Genomic DNA, 15,236 nt, shown 5'->3' with positions numbered 1-15,236 from the left:
TTTGCTGGTTGATTTGAAGCCTTTAGAATAACGTTCCCAGACACATTTCCATCAGGAGCACAGGAACAGCCAAGACATGTGGGGAGACTTTCACGTGGCTTTGTGCAGGAGCCTTTTCTGCCAAATCAAACAGAGCAGAGATACAGAACACAAAAGCAAGCCATCAGAAAACATTTGTGTGACTGGGTATCCATGTCTGTAATCCCAGTGCTCTGGGAGGCAGAGGTGGGAACATCACTTGAAGCCAGGAGTTCAAAGTTATAGTGAGCTATGATCATACCACTGTATTCCAGCTTGGGCAACAGAGCTAGATGAGAGAGAGAGAGAGAGAGAAAAGAAAGAAAGAAAGAAAGAAAAGATCTGTATGTAGTATCATCCTAGAATTCTGACTCCTTAGATGGAAGGGAGCACAGGATGGAGTCTTCTGAAAGCCTGATTTCGTGCTAGGGAAGCTGAAGCAGTCTGTTCAGCCAGCATGAGACAATCTAGAAGGCTCTTTCTATTCACTCATTACTTATTGAGCACCTACTGTATGTACACATCCTTCCGGTCACTGAGGATACAGCAGTCAATAAAACAGGCAAAATCTCTGTCCACATAGATCTTCCCTTCCAGAGGATGGAGGCAATAAGCTAATAAATGAATGGAACTCATCAGGCGCTGATAAAAGACAAATGCCGTGAAAAAATATATAAGACAGGTTAGGAGAGAGGGAATGCCCAGATAAGGGCAGCATGTGGCTGTTTCATGCAGGTGGATGGGATCATCATCTCTGTTAGGGTGAAATTTGAGCAGAGTTTGAAGGATGCTGGGGTGTGAGTCATGAGGAGTTTGTGGTGAATGGAGTATGTCTGGTGGGAAGAAGAGCAAGTGCAAAGGCCCATCACAGGAGCGCACTTGGTTTATCCAAGGACTGGCATGGAGGCCTAGCAGGTGGAGCTGGTGATAGTGACAGGAAGTGAGATTTGAGAGAGCTGGGGCTGGCTAAGATCATGGAGGGCTTTTCAGGTCACGGAAGACCTTGACTGTCCTCTGAGATGGGAGGCTTTGGAGAAGTTTGAGCAAAAGAATGATGTGACCTGAGTTGTGCTTTAACAAGAGTACTTTGCAATACGAAGAACAGACCATGGCAGGAGGCAAGGTTGGAAGCAGGGAGAATAGGAGTCTACTGCAATGGTCCAGGTGAGACAGAATGGTAGATGTGGAGATGATGGCAGGTGGTCTGACTCAGGATGCATTTTGATGGTGGAACCAGTGGGATGAGCTGACAGATTAGATAGCCAAGGCATGCGAAGAGAGAAGTGAGGAGTGACCTCAAGTCTTTAGGGCTGCACGATTGGAAGAATGGAATATATTGGGCCAGGGACATGGGAAGTGAAGCAGATTTTTGCTTTTTAAAATCAAATCCAGTTTTGGATTTGTAAAGTCTCAGATGTTTATTATATATCCAAGTGGAGATGCTGAGTAGGCAGTTGTGAGTCTGAGTTCAGGGAAGAGGACTAGGCTAGAGACAGGAATTTGGGAATCATGAGCCTATAAATGGTACCAAAGGGACTGAATGAGATGATCTATGATAAGTGTGAAAATAGAGAAGAGAGTTGGCTGGCCCTGGTGGCTCATGCCTGTAATCCCAGCACTTTGGGAGGCCAAGGCAGGCAAATCACCTGAGATCAGGAGTTCGAGACCAGCCTGACCAATATGGAGAAACCCCATCTCTACTAAAAATACAGAATTAGCCGGGCATGGTGGCACATGCCTGGAATCCCAGCTACTAGGGAGGCTGAGGCAGGAGAATCGCTTGAACCTAGGAAGCGGAGATTGCGGTGAGCCAAGATTGTGCCATTGCACTCCAGCCTGGGCAACAAGAACAAAACCCTGTCTAAAAACAAAACAAGAGTTGAGAATAGAGTCCTGAAGCTTCTGCTGGCAGCACTGCCCCCTGTGCTGATGGACCTTGCCTTATACTGCCTTAATGATGGTAAGCCAGGCAGAGTCCACGATCAGGGCTTCCTGTTTCCTACGGATTTGCTTGGAGAGGTCACAAGAAAGTAATGTCCTCATCTGGTTGGCAGATGCTTGGGTGAGGTCTGTAACCAAAGCAAAGGGTCCTTTCTTCTCCCCCAAAAGCATCACTGCAAACCTCTCCTGATGCACCACTATCCCACAAAAGCAACAATTAAAGATGGAATGCTGTCACCTCTCTAAAGAACCATCAACCTCCCACCTTTTGTCATCTTAATGCTGGGTAACTGAGAGAATGGTTGCTGTGTCCTGAGACTGATGCTCGAAACTTGGCTTTGCTGCATGCCACCTGCATGGCCTTGGGCAAGTCAACCTCTTGGGGCCTCAGTTTCCTTAAGTCCACACATCTCAAGGCATATTTCGACCATTAAATAGGAGGATACACATGAAGAGACTACTGCTGTGCCTGGCCAATCAAAGATCGTTATGAGAGCAAACACTATGTGTCAGATGCAATTTTATACATTTTCCCCCCGAGATGGAGTCTCATTCTAACACTAGGCTGGAGTGCAGTGGCATGATCTCAGCTCCCTGCAACCTCTGCTTCCCGGGTTCAAGAGATTCCCCTGCCTCATGCTCTCGAGTAGCTGGGACTACAGGCGTGTACCACCACGCCCAGCTAATGTTTTTATTTTTAGTAGAGACGGGGTTTCACCATGTTGGCCAGGATGGTCTCCATCTCTTGACCTCATGATCTGCCCATCTTGGCCTCCTGCAGTGCTGGGATTACAGGTGTGAACCACCGCACCTGGCCTCATACATCTTTTATATATTTACTTAATTACCACAAGAACTTTAAGAGGCAGGTGTTATTTCCACTTTACGGATAAGGGTAAAGAACTTGTCCAGCTAGTAACTCAAGGAGCTTGGCTATAGAGTGACAATTTAACCACTATGCAGTACTGCTTCCTGTGAATACAGAAACATATTTTCTTGTCTCTCATTTTCAAATGTTTTTTATTATATGGCTCAAGTTTTCAATTCTCAGTTCTGTACTTTTTCTTGTTATTACGTTGCATTCATTATCTGACTGTAAGACAACTTTCATCCCTTTATACTAATATAGGCAATTTTATGCAATGGCAAGAAAAGAGAAATTCAAATTTTCTGAAATACAAGAGATAAAGTCTCAGTGCCACCCTTCTCTGTAGGAAGCCGAGTCAGCGTAGCTGAGCACACAAAGCTGGGATGTGACTTTCTCCTTGAACCGACAGGCACTGACCAAAAAGAAAAGTGATGTGTTTGGAAAGCCATGACAATCTGAACAGAGTGAGGGATTTTTATTTTAGAATATGAGGAGAAACAGAATCCATTTGTATCTGCATGTATGAGTCTGAGAGCGTTTATGTGAGAGTGTGTGCCTGTGTGTTTGAAGGTGTGTGGGTGAGTGTGCGTGCATGTGTGCGTTTGCAATCTGCAACCCTCACTGACTACCAAAGGAGCTGACCCTGTGGGTGTTTGGCACGAAAGCATGGGCTGGGATTAATTTTCTGGTTTATGCTTCTTCAAATCATTGAGCTGGTGACACTGAGGAAGGAAAGCAATCTCCAAGGAGAATATAAATCATGTTTCCCATGAGATAGGGCTGCCATATTAAGCAAATAAAAATACAGGACTCCCAGATGAATTTGAATTTCAGATAAACAATGAATACTTTTAAAATATAAATATGTTTTATGTGAGATTTGGGACATACTTTACAAAAAATTCTTTGTTATTCAAAATTTAAATTTAACAGGACATGTTGTGTTTTCTCTGTCAACCTTACCGCGAAAGAGAATGAATTAGAATACCTGCTGATTTTGTAAAAACTTTAAAAGCCACAGACTACTTTTACTAGCAAGACCTTTGGTTTTCGCAAGGGCGTCAGCTCATCCTTTTCTCTTTTAGGATATTCCTTAATGGCTTGGCTCCACCATCTGTGAAATGGGGAAATCATCTCAGTGAATGCTCTGTCCTCTCTCCAGTCAAAACCCCTGCAGATTTCATATCTGTATCCTCATGTCCGATGACATGGGGTACTTCATAGAAGTTCATTCTCCACTTCAATTAAAAAACCAATTAAGAATTTTTTTCAAAGGATTGCTGATGGCATGCCTTAATAGCCAGCCAGTGTCCTGTGGTGTTCAATTTCTTCTTTCTTTCTCCCTCTGTCTAGCTTGCCTGGTGATAGAATTCTTCCTGTCAGACAAGTAGCAAACACTGGGAAGTCTCTGGAAGGAACAGGACACTGATGGGAAGGCAGGGAGAAACTCTGCATGACTTCCCAGAGAAGCTCAAAGCAGGCACCTTGAGGCCCAGGAGCCAGAGCACATGGGCTGATATGATCACAGGGGAGCCCTCGGTCTCTAGGTAGGTGCCTGGACCACAGACTTCTTCCTGTCCGAAGCATCTTGTTCACTGGGATGAAGTAGAATGTGGCAGTGAAGCCTTGGGCTCCCAGTGACACTCCCTCTGCTCATACTGTGTCCCTTTCTTTCTTTGTGAGACAGTCTTGCTCTGTCGCCAGGCTGGAGAGCAGTGGTGTTATCTCAGCACACTGCAACCTCCGCCTCCCGTAGTCAAGTGATTCCCCTGCCTCAGCCTCCCAAGTAGCTTGGACTACAGGCATGCATCACCATGCCCAGCTAATTTTTTGTATTTTAGTAGAGACAGGGTTTCACCATGTTGGTCAGGATGGTCTTGATTTCCTGACCTCGTGATCCGCCCGCCTTGGCCTCCCAAAGTGCTGGGATAACAGGTGTGAGCCACCGCGCCCAGCCTGTGCCCCTTTCTAGTTGTCTGAGCTAGAATCTCGGGCCTCTGATTTTCTCATCTCTAAAGTGGCTGCAATCCTGGTGCCTACATCAGAGTTATTTTCAAGACCAAACAACAACATTAATAAAACTGTGCCTGGCATTCAGGGAACACTTTGTAAGCATTAATCATTATTATTATTGTTGCCAGGGCTTACTTCTCCTAAGAAGTTCAGTTAGAATTTTTAATAATAACCTTTTCTGAAAGTAGACACAATGCATATTCACAGAGCAATATATAAATATAGAAAATCCACAGGGAAAGCATTTAAATCAGAAATGCCCATGAAGCTGGTGCAGTGGCTCACGCCTGTTATCCCAGCACTCTGGGAGGCCAACATAGGTGGATTACCTGAGGTCAGGAGTTCAAGACCAGCCTGGCCAACCTGGTGAAACCCCATTTCTACTACTAAAAAAAAAAAAATTAAAAAAAAATTAGCTGGGAGTGGTGGTGCATGCCTGTGATTCCAGCTACTTGGGAGGCTGAGACAGGAGAATCGCTTGAACTCGGGAGGTAGAGGTTGGGGTGAGCCAAGATTGCACCACTGCACTCCAGCCTGGCGACAGAGCAAGACTCCATTGCAAAAAAAAGAAAGGAAAGAAAAGAAAAAGAAAAAAGAAATGCCCCATGAAGCTATCGCTGATCTTATTTTCCCCTCCCACCACCTCTCTCTTTCTCTACATATATCGGAGATAACCACCTAAAAAGCTTTTAAAAACCTGTATACCTGAGACCCAAACCAGATCTAATAAATCAGAACCTCTAGCGGTGGGGCCAAGGCATCTGTATTTTTTTAGGAAAACATTTTAGAACATTCTATGGCAAAACCAGGCTTCTGGCACTCACTTGTATGTGCTCCCTCTTCTCATATTACTTTTTAAAAATTGGAGAATATTGTACATTTGGTTTGTAGCCCTGCTTTTGTCACATTGCTATATCTTCCACTGTCATTTTTATACAATATCCTATTTTTCTCTTAAGGCTCAGCTGTGGTTTTGACAAAACCCTAATCCACTGCTTTTCACCCAGCAGTCGCCTCACAGAATGAATCCATTTAAAAACATCATCACTCTTGCCTTTTCTTGCCCCTCTCGTCTGCCAAATTTGATGAATAGAGACCTACTTCCTGTAATTCTCTCTTCTGTTCTTGGATTTCAGCTCTTGAACTGATGGCCACTTGTGGCTCTGGCCCTCCAGTTGTCACTCTGCGGTTTTGTAGCTGATGTTTGCTATCACGCCGGCCAACATGCTAGGGAGGGTTTGTACATTTTCGGTCCTAAAACATTCATTTGACATCTAACGCTATTTTTCATTTAGTGCTCAGCCAACTGTGATGGTGGCTATTTTGGCTCAAAACAATCTCCAAGGACTTTTGGGGGAGAAATTTTCTTGGCTGCCCAGCTGACATTTTAGGAAAATAAAATAAAACACCCTTTAAAAAGAAAGTTTTTCATAGATGGCTGTCTCTAGTACTGATTAATGAGAGTAGATATGAGGTGAGGAAGGGCCTTTAATTTAGAAGTAGACACCCTCCCCACCCAATTTATGCCCATCCTGCTGCCATATTGACATTACTGAAATAAATGCAGTAGTCGCAGGACAACAAATATCACCCTGACTTTCTATCCTGGGTTGATTCTCCAACTGCTGAATGAAGCTCAAGTGATGGTTATTTGAAAACCTTTCAAAACCTTGTAAACGAGGTGTTTCTCAAATAGTGATATGCTGGGGAAATGATACCCTTGATGAAATGTGCCTTTGGGTATTGTTTGTACAGAGTAGCAAGCAGCTCCGGGCATATCCAGTTCCTTTTTTTTTTGAGATGGAATCTTGTTCTGTTGCCCAGGCTGGAGTACAGTGGTGCAATCTCAGCTCCCTGCAACCTCCACCTCCCAGATTTAAGTGATTTTCCTGCCTCAGCCTCCTGAGTAGCTGGGATTATAGGCACATGCCTGGCTAATTATGTTTGTATTTTTAGTAGAGACAGGGTTTCATCATGTTAGCAGGACTGGTCTCAAACTCCTGACTGCAGGTGATTTGTCCATTTCAGTCTCCAAAAATGCTGAGATTACAGGCGTGAGCCATCGTGCCCGCCCCCCCAACCCCGCCTTTTTTTGAGACAGGTTCTCACTTTGTCACCCAGGCTGGGGTGCAGTGGCGCAACCACGGCTCATTCACTGCAGTCTCGACCTTCCTGGGCTCAGGTGATCCTCCCACCTCGGCTTCCCAGGTACCTGGGGTCTGTTCATCCACTGAACAGCTTGGGCTGCTTTGGCAGTGCTCTGCTGTCCTCAGAGTGCAGTCAGTGCCGTGGCGTCAGCAGCCTTTACATTCTCAGTGGGCCTGGCCAGAGACTCTGAAGCAAATGGTCAGGTGCTAGGGCTGGAGACCCACTTCTCTGGTTCCCTTAAAGACCCGTTAGTAACGGGACATGCTGGTGAGCGGGGTGGATGCCACCGTACCCAGCTATTTTTTATAGAGACGGGGTTTTGCCATGTTGCCCAGCCTGATCTCAAACTCCTAAGCTCGAGCGATCCACCCACCTCAGCCTCCCAAAGTTCTGGTTTTGCAGGCTTGAGCCACCACACTGGCCTAAATACGTAGAAATTTTTTATGGCAGTGGGGAAGAATGTGGGTGTGGCAGTCACACAGACTTGCAAATTCTTCCACTTACCAACTGGTTATTTAGTATCTCTAAGCCTCAGTTTCTTCCCATATATCATGGGTGGGAACTAAATGAGACAATTGGATGCCCTGGGTGGTGTATACTGTGCTGGTGTGCCAGAAGGGAAGGAAGTGAGTCTCAGCCCAAGCTGAGATGGGGTGATTTGCTGTCAGGGATGGTAGAAGGCTTTGTCTGAGGGGCCAAATTGCTTAGATCTCTGTCTGTGCCGGTTAAGGTCCTATGGCCTTGGCTGAGGCTGGCCCACCAAGTGCCATGTTCAGTGTTTCCAAGCCAGAGCAAGTATTGCCCTGCTCTGGTTGGTTGTTCAGCGAGGCTTGAATGATCACAGAAGTAGTTCTGGGGTCTGCCAAAATTAAGACAGCTTCTCTTCTCTGAGGCAGTTTATACTGTGATTCTTTTTGATGTCACATAATAGAAATTGCAGGCTCCCAGGAGACAGGGACCAGCCAGAAGAGTTTTGCACTTCCTTAATCTCCTGTCATATCAGATGCACCATCTAAGTAGTCCTCCCGCCACTGCGTCTGTCTGCAGCCAAATAATGGCTTCTTTAGTTGTGCAACCCATCCTCACCCCTGGGGTGGTATCTCCCACTTGGTGGTGATGGCAGACACCAGAGCTGTTGCTCAGAACTCAACCAAATCTTTGCAATCCAGCCAAGTGACTGTGCCAAGCAAGGAAGGCTTGCTAACTCCTTTTATTCATTTCTAAGAGCAGAAATTGAGAGCTCATAGGACATCTAATTTCAACTCTCCTACCTGGATGCAGTTTCTTCCCATTCTTTATCAGAAACCAGAAAAATAGGCAAGAGTGATTTCTATTTTATTTTTGCTCTTGTCACCCAGGCTGGAGTGCAATGGCGTGAGTTTGGCTCACCTCAACCTCCACCTCCTGGGTTCCAGCGATTCTCCTGCCTCAGCCTCCCAAATAGCTGGGATTACAGGTGTGTACCACTATGCCTGGCTAATTTTTGTATTTATAGAAGAAACGAAGTTTCACCAGGTAGGCCAGTTGGTCTTTAACTCCTGACCTCAGGTGATCCACCTACCTCGGCCTCCCAAAGTGCTAGGATTACAGGTGTGAGCCACCATGCCTGGCCAAGAGTGATTTCTAAACAAATAGTGATTTTAAGCAGAGTTTATGTACCTATGTTATTTCTCTTTGTTGCTGATAGGTACCCTTCTCTAGGAAGTGGAGCTTAGATCTTTGTATGTCACTTACAAGCAATAGATTTTGGTCTCAATCTGTTCGTTCCTCCTGTTTTTCATGAGCTGTGCTTTCTGGGTAATATTTTTCTCCCTGGCTACTTTCAAGATCTTGTTTTTAGTGTATACCATTCTCAATACGATGTGTGCAAACGTGGATTTTGTTTTCTATATGTTTTGCGTAGGATTTGCTGTGATTTCAAAATCTAAGGATTCGTATCTTTCACGAATCCTGGAAGATTCTCAGCCAGACCGTTTATCCGATACTGTTTCCTGCAGTCTGGATTTTGTTGATTGCATCACCTACGGTGTGGTTTAATATGTTCCTCTGTCCCTTATAGTTCCTATAATTTGGTAGTTAAATTTAGAGGCTCAATCTGACTAAGTTTGATTTTTTTGCAAGACTATAGTACTGGGGATATTGTGAACTTCACTGGGAAGCATATGATGTCTCTCTTTATGTGTTAGTAACAGCCATTGGTGATCATTGTTTAGATCCTTCATTTTGTTAGGGTTTGTCTAGTGGTGATATTCCATTCCTTTCATATTCCTTTCTTTTGGGATAGAGTCTTCACTGTGGTTTGCTGGGTCAAAGGGTAAATGCATGTATAATTTTGCCTATTATTGCCAAATTACCCTTTATAGAAGTTATGCCATTTTGCATTCCTGCCAATAATATATAAGAATGCCTGTTAGCCCTTGGAATGGACAACAGAGAGAGTATGTTTTCCAATATTGTATTTCTGCTTATCTAATCATTGAGAAATTGTGTCTTGGTGTGGTTTTCATCTACATTTATCTTATTATAACTGGAGTTCCTATGTCTCCTTCATAGTTCTGATACCTGTCCTTTAGAAGCTGGCAGCATATTCTTAAAAAGATTGGACATAGAGCATAAGGCTACAGGAGAATCCAACGGAATAGGGGATGACAGCTTAGGTGGCTAAGCCTATTAGGCTCCTATTAGGAGCAGAAAGCAGGTCTCCAACTACCAAGACAGCAGATCTACTCATTCCCAATTGTCATTTAGACTCAGCATTGCATTACCCATCTTTTCCCTTGATCTTTACATGTAATGTTAAATAATCCGACATGTTATTGTGTGTTATGCAGAGCTCTCAGAAAGGTATAAAAAGGCTCCTTCCCAGGATGGAGCAGTTATCTCGGGCTCCAGTTGCACAGGTAGTCATGGAGCGGGTTTGCCTGCAGGGAGCAGCAAACCCTTCCAGCCACATGCTCAGGGTCCAGAGCAACTCGTCCGCTTAGCAGGAGTGTGATTGTTTTGTTTCCAACTGAACTAGAGATGTCACAGGAAGAGAAGATTCTTTTTAATAATCCTTAGCACAAAAGTTCTTTTTAAAATAGTCACAAAATTCTGGAGGTGTGTTCTCCAAGATTGATAGAATTTGGCACCGAGAGGTCATATCACAAAGATCCCAAAACTTCCAGGAAATCTTCTGTTGATGGAGACACCCAGGGTTGATCCCATGAGATTTTATTTCTGAATTTCAAACTGAAAGATGCTCTTGCTGGCATTGGTCAAGGGCGACTGTGTGAGTAAAATTATTATATTATTATTATCAATAAATATTTATTGAGAACTTACTATGCACAGAGTGCATGGGTATCTGTGTAGCCCATTGATTATCTTATTATTTATTTATTTGTTGGTTTTTTTGAGATGGAGTTTAGCTCTCGTTACCCAGGATGGAGTGCAATGGTGCAACCTCTGCCTCCCAGGTTTAAGCTATTTTCCTGCCTCAGCCTCCCAAGTAGCTGGGATTACAGGCATGCGCCACCACACTCACCTAATTTTGTATTTTTAGAGACGGGGTTTCTCCATCTTGGTCAGGCTGGTCTCAAACTCCTGACCTCAGGAGATCCGCCCACTTTGGCCTCCCAAAGTGCTGGGATTATAGGCATGAGCCAATAACCGTGCCCGACCAATGATCTTATTTTTTATTTTTGAGACAGAGTTTCAATCTTGTTGCCTGGGCTGGAGTGCAATGGCTCGATCTGATCTTGGCTTATTGCAACCTCTGCTTCCCAGGTTCAAGTGATTCCCCTGCCTCAGCCTTCCAAATATCTGGGATTACAAGCATGCGCCACCATGCCCAGCTCATTTTGTAGTTTTAGTAGAGACAGGGTTTTATCATGTTGGTCAGGCTGGTTTTGAACTCTTGACCTCAGTTGATCCACTTCCCTTGGCCTCCCTAAATGCTGGGACTACAGGTGTGAGCCACCATACCTGGCTGATGCTCTTATTGACAATAGAAAGATGATGAGAGATGATGGGGAGAGAGATTTTTAAGGAACACTGGGTTTCCTTTAGCAGGAAGGTATTAGGTATTAGGTACTTTATATAATATATATATAATGTATAATAAAACATATTGTATTAGGTATTATAAATAATCTGGGGATGATTTAAGGTATATAGGAGGATCTGCATAGGTCATATGCAAATACTAGATCATTTTATATCATGACTTGAGCATTTGAGGATTTTAGTATATGTAGGAGGCTCTGGAACCAATACCTCACAGATACAGAACTTCACATGCAGAATGGTTACACATATGCCTTCCTGTTTTCCTCTTCATAGATTCTGTAACTAGGGAAGACCACCTGGTTAGTTTATTGGTCACTAATCATCTTAGAATTCCTCATAGAGGGTTTCTCCTGCTTAGCTGTGATTAGGACCCAAGTTTTGATGCATATTGAAAAAGTGTACTATATTGACTTTTTCTTCTAGGTTTTGCTCCCCGTGGAATGGCCTTACTGTTCAAATTCAGATGCATTTGGCAAGTTCAGAAGACAAGAGTGAAGATGAGAAGCCATTGGCCTCATGTGGAGTGTGAGTCTTTCTCTAGCTCCCCACTGCACACGCAAGCTTGCTTTCCATCCATATGACATGGTCCAGAAGTTCTCCTGTATATTCATCAGCTTGGGCTACCACAGGACAAAAGACTTAGCAGCTGAGTAACAGAAATGTACTTTCTCATAGTTCTAGGGTCTGGATCAGGTGCAGCGTGGTCAGGTTCTGGTGAGGACTCTCTTCCTGTATTGCAGACAGCTGCCTTCCTACTGTGCGCTTGCATGGCCTTTCCTCAGGATGCACATGCAGAGAGAGAGAGAGCTCCAGTATCTCTTCTTCTTTTTTTGGATGGGCACCACTTCTGTTGGATTAGGGCTCCACTTTTACAACCTCATTTAACTTTAGTCCTTAAAGCCCCCGTCTCCAGTATAGTTGCATGTGGGATTAGGGCGTCAACATATGAATTTAGGAAGAAGGAAGACAATGCAGTCCCTATTTGACAGAAATCTCAGGGTTCTAGAAAACATTTCATGCTTGAAAATTGTTGCCAGAAATATTTGAAATTGAGCAAGTGGAATTTAAAGGGAAAGACTTTGCCTTTAGATTCTAAGCTCCAGGAGGGCAGGGACTGTGCTTCAGTATTTCAGCACAGAGCACAGCAGCAGGCCCTGATAAACGTGAATTCAGGAAAGGCAGCCCTTCCTGAAGATAGAAGCTCACTAGTTTGTGGAACTCTTACTGTGTCACCTTCATTTGGCTCCTGTTAGGAATCCAGAGAGAGGGTAAAAGGGTTCCTGTCACCCCTGAAGATTGACTAGCCTAGAATTTTTCAGGTTTCCAGAATTTTCCATTTTCTGCTGTCCCTTCCCTGTTCTGGTTCTGTTTCTGAGGACACAGCTGCCAGCTTTCAGCTCGATGCTCTATTTGAACCATCCTGAGAGACATAAAATTTTCCACTCAGGATCTAGTAAAATAAAAACTTTTAAACAAAATACACACCACACACACACACACACACACACACACACACACATACATGCACACAAGAACAGTTAGTTTAAAAAGCAGCCTACAAAAATCTCTTGTTCTCATGAGGATTTCTGCCATCATGGGTAATTTTTTTTAGCAGTTTTGTTCTGGGGCTTCTCTGCTTTTCTCTTTTCTGGGTTTTATATTTCAGATCCAGTTGTAGTTTGCTGCTGAGTTAAAGCCTCTGTAATTATTTCTTTAATTGTTTTTTATTGCATTTTAGGTTTTGGGGTACATGTGAAGAACATGCAAGATAGTTGCATAGGTACACACATGGCTGTGTGACTTGCTGCCTTCCTCCTCTTCACCCATATCTGGCATTTCTCCCCATGCTCTCTCTCCCCAACTACCCCCCCCCCACTGTCCTTCCCCTATTCCTCCCAATAGACCCCAGTGTGTAGTGCTTCCCTCCCTGTGTCCATGTGTTCTCATTGTTCATCACCCACCTATGAGTGAGAACATGCGATATTTCATTTTCTGTTCTTGTGTCAGTTTGCTGAGAATGATGTTCTCCAGGTTCATCCATGTCCCTACAAAGGACACGAACTCATCATTTTTGATGGCTGCATAATATTCCATGGTGTATATGTGCCACATTTTCCCAGTCCATTCTATTGTCGATGGGCATTTGGGTTGGTTCCAGGTCTTTGCTATTGTAAACAGTGCTGCAATGAACATTCATGTGCATGTGTCCTTATAGTAGAACGATTTATAGTCCTTTGGATATATACCCAGTAATGGGATTGCTGGGTCAAATGGAATTTCTATTTCTTTTTTTGAGATGAAGTTTTGCTCTTGTTACCCAGGCTGGAGTACAATGGCACTATCTCAGCTCACCGCAACCTCCGCCTCCTGGGTTCAGGCATTTCTCCTGCCTCAGCCTCCTGAGTAGCTGGGATTACAGGCAAGCGCCACCGTGCCCAGCTAATTTTTTGTATTTTTAGTAGAGACGGGGTTTCACCATGTTGACCAGGATGGTCTCGATCTCTTGACCTCGTGATCCACCCGCCTCGGCCTCCCAAAGTGCTGGGATTACAGGTGTGAGCCACCGCACCCGGCCTGGAATTTCTATTTCTAGGTCTTTGAGGAATTGCCACACTGTCTTCCACAATGATTGAACTAATTTACACTCCCACCAGCAGTGTAAAAGTGTTCCTCTTTCTCCATATCCTTTCCAGCATCTGCTGTCTCCAGATTTTTTAATGATCACCATTCTAACTGGCATAAGATGGTATCTCAATGTAGTTTTGATTTGCATTTCTCTGATGACCAGTCAGTGACATGAGCATTTTTTTCATGTTTGTTGGCCTCATGTATGTCTTCTTTTGTAAAGTGTCTGTTCATATCCTTCACCCATTTTTGAATGGGCTTGTTTGTTTTTTTCTTGTAAATCTGTTTGAGTTCTTTGTAAATTCTGGATATCAGCCCTTTGTCAGATGGGTAAACTGCAAAAATTTTTCCCCATTCTGTTGGTTGCCGATTCACTCTAATGACTGTTTCTTTTGCCATGCAGAAGCCATGGAGTTTGATTAGGTCCCATTTGTCTATTTTGGCTTTTGTTGCCAATGCTTTTGGTGTTTTGGTATGAAGTCCTTGCCTACGCCTATGTCCTGAATGGTTTTGCCTAGATTATCTTCTAGGGTTTTCATGGTGTTAGGTCTTATGTTTAAGTCTTTAATCCATCTGGAGTTAATTTTAGTGTAAGGTGTCAGGAAGTGGTCCAGTTTCTGCTTTCTGCACATGGCTAGCCAGTTTTCCCAATACCATTTATTAAACAGAGAATCCTTTCCCCATTGTTTGTTTTTGTCAGGTTTATCCAAGATTGTATGGTTGCAGATATGTTGTGTTGCCTCCAATGCCTCTGTTCTGTTCCATTGGTCAATATCTCTGTTTTGGTACCAGTACCACGCTGTTTTCATTACTGTAGCCTTGTAGTATAGTTTGAAGTTTGGTAGTGTGATACCCCCCACTGTGTTCTTTTTACTTAGAATTGACTTGGCTATGTGGGCTCTCTTTTGGTTCCATATGAAGTTTAAGGTGGTTTTTTTCCAGTTCTGTGAAGAAGGTCATTGGTAGCTTGTTGGAGATAGCATTGAATCTGTAAATTACTTTGGGCAGTATGACCATTTTCATGATATTGATTCTTCCTAACCATGAACATGGAATGTTTCTACATCTGTTTGTGTCCTCTCTTATTTTGTTGAGCAGTGGTTTGTAGTTCTCCTTGAAGAGGTCCTTTACGTTCCTTGTTTGTTGTATCCCTAGGTATTTTATACTTTTTGTAACAATTGTGAATGACAGTTCATTCTTGATTTGGCTCTCTTTAAGTCTGTTATTGGTGTATAGGAATGCTTGTGATTTTTGCACATTGATTTTGTATCCTGAGACTTTGCTGAAGTTGCTTATCAGTTTCAGGAGTTTTTGGGCTGAGATGATGGGGTCTTCTAGATATACTATCATGTCATCTGCAAATAGAGACAATTTGGCTTCCTCCTTTCCTATTTATATACCCTTTATTTCTTTTTCTTGCCTGATTGCTCTGGCTAGAACTTCCAGTACTATATTGAATAGAAGTGGTGAGAGAGGGCATCCTTGTCTAGTGCCAAATTTCAAAGGGAATGCTTCCAGTTTTTGCCCATTCAGTATGATATTGGCTGTTGGTTTGTGGTAAATAGCTTTTATT

At 43.6% G+C, this 15,236-nt stretch overlaps 1 long non-coding RNA gene across 1 annotated transcript in view; it reads left to right on the top strand.

Annotated features, from left to right (window-relative positions):
* The window catches only part of LOC118144464 (uncharacterized), a 35,070-nt gene extending 21,705 nt beyond the window's left edge, over window positions 1-13,365 (top strand). Inside the window, exon 3 of the long non-coding RNA XR_008473928.2 lies at window positions 11,462-13,365. This is a non-coding gene — a long non-coding RNA (uncharacterized LOC118144464). The remainder of the gene's footprint in view (window positions 1-11,461) is intronic.
* Window positions 13,366-15,236: the final 1,871 nt, after the last annotated feature.

The sequence above is a fragment of the Callithrix jacchus genome, chromosome 9 (assembly GCF_049354715.1).
Source record: "Callithrix jacchus isolate 240 chromosome 9, calJac240_pri, whole genome shotgun sequence".
Taxonomy (NCBI): Eukaryota; Metazoa; Chordata; class Mammalia; order Primates; family Cebidae; genus Callithrix; species Callithrix jacchus.
Note: the sequence above shows the minus strand (reverse complement) of the source record. Positions and strands in the feature narration are given on the sequence as shown.